Raw genomic sequence first — 7,212 nt, 5'->3', positions numbered from 1 at the left:
ATATCAACAGTAGATACTTCATTAATATCAGCAGTAGATAGTTACTTTATGAATACAAATATTAGAAGTAGATAGTTACTTCATAAATACCAATATCAGCAGTAGATAGTTACTTCATCGATACCAATATCAGCAATAGATAGTTACTTCATCAATACCAATATCAGCAATAGAGACGTGCTTCATCAATACCAATATCAGCAATAGATCGTTGCTTCATCAATACCAACAATGGCTACCCAGCAAACACAAAAACATTTTTAAAACGTTTTAAATAAGTTATATTTTGGCTTTTGGTTTAGGTAAAAACGTTTTAATAACATTTAAATGCCGGGTTATACAAAGGTCATGAAAACGTTTTTAAAACGTTATTGAAAATATTTTGGGCAAACATTTTTCGCAAAATATTTTTCAACCCCAAAATAACATTCTGTTTAGAATGTTTTGTATCAAGTTTTCAAGAATGTTTTTGGAATGTTATTAAAACGTTTTTATACCCTTTATAGAACCTGACATTGTAACGTTTTCTGTAAGACATTGTTGTTTGCTGAGCAGTAGATTAACAAAAAATGTTTTATAAGGTTACGAAAACGTTTTATACTCTTAATATACCCTTTATATAACCCGACATTTCAACGTTTTCTGACAACCTTTTATAACCTTTTGCGAATGATGTCGAAAACGTTTTGTGTTTGCTGGGTACTTACTTCAGCAGTATAGATAGTTACTTCATTAATATCAGCAGTAGATAGTTATTACATCGATACCAATATTAGAAGTAGATAGATACTTCATCAACACCGAGAAGTAGATAGTTACTTCATCAAACCCAATATCAGCAGTAGATAGTTACTTCATCGATACCAATATCAAAAATAGATAGTTACTTCATCGATACCAATATCAGCAATAAATAGTTACTTCATCAATACCAATATCAGCAATCATGGCAATAGATAGTTGCTTCATCAATACCAACAATAAATAGTTACTTCCTTAATATCAATATCAGCAGTATAGATAGTCACTTCATTAATATCAGAAGTAGATAGTTACTTCATCAATACCAATATTAGAAATAGATAGATACTTCATCAATACCTAGAAGTAGATAGTTACTTCATCAATACCAATATCAGATATGGATAGTTACTTCATCGATACCAATATCAGCAATAGATAGTTACTTCATCAATACCAACAATAGATAGTTACTTCGTTAATACCAATATCAGCAGTATATAGTTACAGCAGTAGACAGTTACTTTATCAATACCAATATTAGAAGTAGATAGTTACTTCATCAATACAAAGAAGTAGATAGTTACTTCATCAATACCAATATCAACACTAAATAGATAGTTATTTCATCGATACCAATATCAGTAATAGATAGTTACTTCATCAATACCAATAACAGCAAGAGATAGTTACTTCATCAATACCAATATCAGAAATAGATAGTTACTTCATCGATACCAATATCAGCAATAGATAGTTACTTCATCAATACCAATATCAGCAATAGATAGTTACTTCATCAATACCAATATCAGCAATAGATAGTTACTTCATTGATACCAATATCAGCAATAGATAAATTAGTTACTTCAATACCAATATCAACAGTATAGATACTTACTTCATGATCAGAAATAGGTAGTTACTCATCAATACCAATATTAGAAGTTGATTGTTGCTTCATCAATACCAATATCAGCAGTAGATAGTTACTTCATCGATACCAATATCAGCAATAGATAGTTACTTCATCAATACCAATATCAGCAATAGATAGTTACTACATCAATACCAATATCAGCAGTAGATAGTTATTTAATCGATACCAATATCAGCAGTAAAATAGTTACTTCATCAATACCAATATCAGCAGTAAATAGTTACTTCATCAATACCAATATCAGCAGTATAGATAGTTACTTCATCAATACCAATATCAGCAATAGATAGTTACTACATCAATACCAATATCAGCAGTAGATAGTTATTTAATCGATACCAATATCAGCAGTAGATAGTTACTACATCAATACCAATATCAGCAGTAGATAGTTATTTAATCGATACCAATATCACCAGTAGATAGTTACTTCATCAATACCAATATCAGCAGTAGATAGTTACTTCATTAATAACGATATCCACAATAGCTAACTACTTAATCTATATAGTTACTTCATCAATACTATCAGCAATAAATTTGTTACTTCATCAATACCAATATAAGCAATAAATAGTTGCTTCATCAGTACCAATATTAGCAATAGATAGTTACTTCATCAATATCAACAATAGTAGTCAATACCAATATCAGAAGTACAGATAGTTACTTCATCAATATGAGCAGTAAATAGTTACTTTATCAATACCAATATTAGAAGCAGATAGTTACTTCATCGATACCAATATTAGAAGTAGATAGTTACTTCATCAATACCAATATCAACAGTAGATAGTTACCTCATAAATAACGATTTGGAGAAAAAAAACTAAGTGTATTTTCTTATTATTTGCTATATATTTTGCATATTTCAATCACCAATATAATTATCTCAGGGCTAGTCTGACTAACTTAAGTTTGCTGTAACCGGTCACAATAATAGTTGATATTTTTCAAAAATTCTGACCGGTTATGGAGTTCAACACAATTACTGTTTTTTGCTTATTGAATAATGATTGCATCAACTATATCACAAGTATCTTATTTATAACAGTATAATAAGCATTGTAGATATGATAACTATTCAGACATAGTTAATTCAATTACTTACATGCATATTGATACAATGATAATGACGGGCCAAGGTCATATTAAATAGGAACAAGAAACCATACTATTGATGTTTGTTATCACTTATTGGAGCAAACGAGCAAATTTGATTTCAGTTGTTCCGAGAGACACAATTGTACAGGAAGAATATCATAGTAATTAGTATCCCCTGATAGTGTGGAACAAGTGAAAGAGAAATTCAATTTATGTTTTGTTAAAACGTGATTTTTCATTACCGATTTTGTTTTTCTGCATAAACTATATGGTCGAATCCAACCAAAAGTGTCCACGGGCCAAAAATAAAAGTCCGAAATAAAAATGTCTCCACAATTTTTCCTTTTGCCCATTGATTGATGACATATTGGCCTTATAGGAACCAAAAGTGCCATTACTAACCTTGAAAAATAAATCCAGGACGTGTGATAGTAAATGTGATATCAAAACCCAATGTTACCTACGAATACCACTAGGATGCTTTCACTATCGCAATACTAATCAACCTAAAACAAATGGAATATTCCCATTAACACTTTTTTCGTGTAATGTAGACCACAGGGTGTCAGGAAAATGCTAGCTCAACCAGAAAATATTTGTTTTATTTTTATAACGCGATCAATATGATCTTAGTCAATTTATGCTAGTTTATTTTTGAAAATGCAACCATAACGGGACGCAAAAATTTTATGACCCATAGGAACAAATAAGGAAAGTGTTATGGTTAAGGGTAAGTGTTAGGGTTAGGGTAAGTGTTAGGGTGCGGGTTAGGGTTAGGGATTAATAAAATTTTGCGTCCCGTTATTGTTGCAGGAAAAACTTACGCGTCCGGGACATCCTACATTATATTGCAGACATGAATAGTTTGATTTTAAACAATGATTACAGGCAAAATGGAACCATTAATGAGACCATAAAATCGCTCACTTTGCGAAGGAGTTGGACAAATACAATTACTCGTTTTCTCATCTTAGAAGTAAGTTATACACTTGACAATAGTACTGCAAAAGCTTAGTCTTTCCTGTCGTAATTTTAAATCGGTCAAAATTATAGTACAAGTTGGAAATATTATACATGTCTTAGACAAGTTTCAATATACCAACCAAAGCAACTGACAACTATGGCAAATTATACAGCAATATCCAAACTTTTCTGTTTGATTTCCAGTTTTCTCATATATTCCAGCAACTATACTGCGCCAATAGAGTATCCTTACACTTGGAAAATTAATCACAATTTCAAAACTGAGCAATATTGGGGTAAATTCTGCACACCACATTAAATCCAATGTGACCTCAAGAAGTAAAGTTACAAGCAACTTAATAGACGAAGATCCAGTTTTAAAAGTGACAAACTGGCCTATACAAGTCACAAAAAGATTCCAACAAGCGCAACAAAGAGACAACACAGTTTCTTCAATAAAGCGTTATTGAAATCAGTTTTTATTTCAGTTTTTACTTCTCTGTACTTTTAATAACTTTCATTTTATTTGTCAGTTCTTTTGTTTCAGTTTTCTTTTGTTCCTTTTGTTTTCAATTAAAGCCAAACGCAAAAATTAGCCATTTACCACTCTCAAACCAGATGTCTAGTCTGTGGAGTTTTGAATAGGTCAGTTTGTCACTTTTAAAATTACCCCCAAATTACCCCAATATTGTTCAGTTTTTAAATTGTGATTATTTTTCCAAGGGTAAGGATACTTTATTGGCGCAGTATATAACTAAAACATAGAGTAAGGATACTTTATTGGCGCAGTATATAACTAAAACATAGAGTAAGGATACTTTATTGGCGCAGTATATAACTAAAACATAGAGTAAGGATACTTTATTGGCGCAGTATTTAACTAAAACACTCTTTCATAATCCTGCATGTGGTTATGTTAAATTGGTCAAAATGATAATATCGAAAGTAGTTTTTAAAACTGATTAACAGTACTCACTTTTTGAGGCGAATGTCAGAGAAACCATTCTCTCGTCATCAGCGGTGTAATGCTGATGGTAGACAGACAGATGATTCTCCAGTGTTTCTAAATGTTGACAATATCCTTTTTGTCATTTGTCCTTTCTAATAGAGAATCATATACTCTGGAAAGTTCTCGGCCCGTCCCTATTTAGGGTGTGGATTTGTATGGATTCCCTCACTTTTCTGGGCAAAAACGTTTCTGCAGAGGACTTTAACATTTCCAATGTCCGCTTTATGTCCGGTGTCCTTGCTTTTTTTCTTTTTTTATGGGTTTTTTTGGTCTGCGCTTTGAATCATCCGGTATTCGGGTATTTATTTCAGTAAGCCATTTACGCTTGTCCTGCGGTCATATTTTCCAGTACAGTGACATAGCGTGCACTACTGTGCCGAACCTTTGTGCCAAGTATCTGAGTATATGGAGGTCCCAGGCCACAGCATTGGACGAACTTAAGTTTCTTCGATTGTTTTACTGCAGTGATAGAAATTGCGCACCCGAGTTGAGTTTGTTTTCTTCGTGATGACATCAATGTGGTCATCATGGTCATTGAAATGAGTTATAATCCGCATGTAGACCCAGGTACTTGGCTAATGAGGCTGTCTCCAGGATTTCACCGCGGATGGTGTAAGATATACGAATTGGTTTGCACTTGTTTGCACTTGATTCTTACGACCTGACATTTGGATGGAAGAAGTGAGGAATCTGAAACAGGTGATGTCTGTTTGTACAACACGCAGTCGTCTGCGAAAAGACGGGCTTCTGAGCTCTTTACACAACTTGACAGGTCGTTGATAAAGGTGAGGAATAGCAGTGGCCCCAGCGTACTGCCTTGAGGGACGCCAGATGTAAGTTTCATCATGCTGCTAACTTGACCATCGGTAACTATACATACTGAGTGCGGTTGGTTAGGAAGTCTTCAAGATATTACTATTCATGTCATAGTGCTCCTATTTCAAGATATTAATATTCATGCCATAGTGTAAGGGGTGCTCAAGCGCTTTGCATCACAGCCAGTGATGTTGAGATCAGCTAGCCTAGTATGGGTGAAAAGTGAAAAGTAGTAGTCTGCTGATGAACCGTAGAACACTCAAGTCAACCTCACCTCCAAGCTGGTGCACCCTGGAAACTAGTTCCTTGCGGTTCTAGGCTAACGAGGATATGGCTAAGGGAAGGAAAACCCCGAAAATAAACCTACTGCGGTGGGCCAACAACCCGTCCAGTTCAAACAATTGTTACGGAAACTGCAAGAATCAAAGAAACTATAAATACAGCTAACGCTGGAAATGGCATTGGTGAGGCGACGGTCCAGATACCAGAAGATGATATCACGTGTGTGGACAGCATGACGCTTCTGAATCAAAGCCGAAAGGACGTTCAGCGGCCGACTACGTCGTTAACCGGGCCGAAAGTAATCACTAACATAGGATGTTGGAATGTAAGAACACTATACACCATTGGAAAATCTGCTCAGCTTGCAAAGGAGATGGAAAAATTAATATGACATTGATGTCTTGGGAGTGAGTGAGTGTAGATGGACAGGGCATGGAAAGGTCAAGTTGAGCACAGGAGAATGTGTGATTTTTTCTGGGAGAGAAGATAATTTACATCAACACGGAGTTGCAATAATGATGTCGAAGAAGGCAGAGCAGGCATTGATAGAGTGGAAACCAATAAACGATAGGATCATTTATGCAAGATTCTTTTCAAAAATTTTGAAATTCTCAATTCTTCAAGTATATGCACCCACCAATGAAACAAATGAAGAGGATAAAGACAATTTTTATGAGCAACTGCAAACATGACGTACTTATTGTGATGGGAGACCTTAATGCTAAGGTTGGAGAGGATAATGAAGGCTGCGAAAGCATCATGGGAAAACATGGACTAGGAGTGAGGAATGACAATGGAGAGAGGCTTGCCGACTTTTGTAATCTAAATAACCTTGTGATTACTGGAACAATTTTTCCTCATCGACAGATACACAAGCAAACGTGGGTTTCTCCAGATGGAAGAACTAAGAACCAGATTGATCATGTAATGGTAAGCAGACATCACAGGACATCTGTACAGGATACAAGGGCCATGCGGGGAGCTGATATATACAGCGATCATCAACTAGTTCGTACCAAACTCAAGATTAAGTTGAAAAGCTGAAGAGCGACATTGAACAGACAAAGTCAAGCAGAATCAAACAGTACTTAAAAGACGAATACCGGAGCAAAGACAAGGAAGTCAAGAAAAGTATGAGAAGGGACAAGCGGGAATGGGCTGATGATCTCGCAGCTCGGGCAGAACAAGCAGCAGGAAATGGGCGAATGAAGGAATTGTATGACATTACAAAGACTTTAAGCAATGATAAAAGCAGAACAAGCACGCTGTAAAAGACAAATCTGGGAACATATTAACAGAACAATCAGCAAGGAGAACAAGATGGCGAGAACATTTTGAGGAAGTTTTAAATAGACCA

This window comes from Amphiura filiformis, chromosome 8, assembly GCF_039555335.1.
Source record: "Amphiura filiformis chromosome 8, Afil_fr2py, whole genome shotgun sequence".
Lineage (NCBI taxonomy): Eukaryota > Metazoa > Echinodermata > Ophiuroidea > Amphilepidida > Amphiuridae > Amphiura > Amphiura filiformis.
This window is presented reverse-complemented; position numbering follows the sequence as displayed.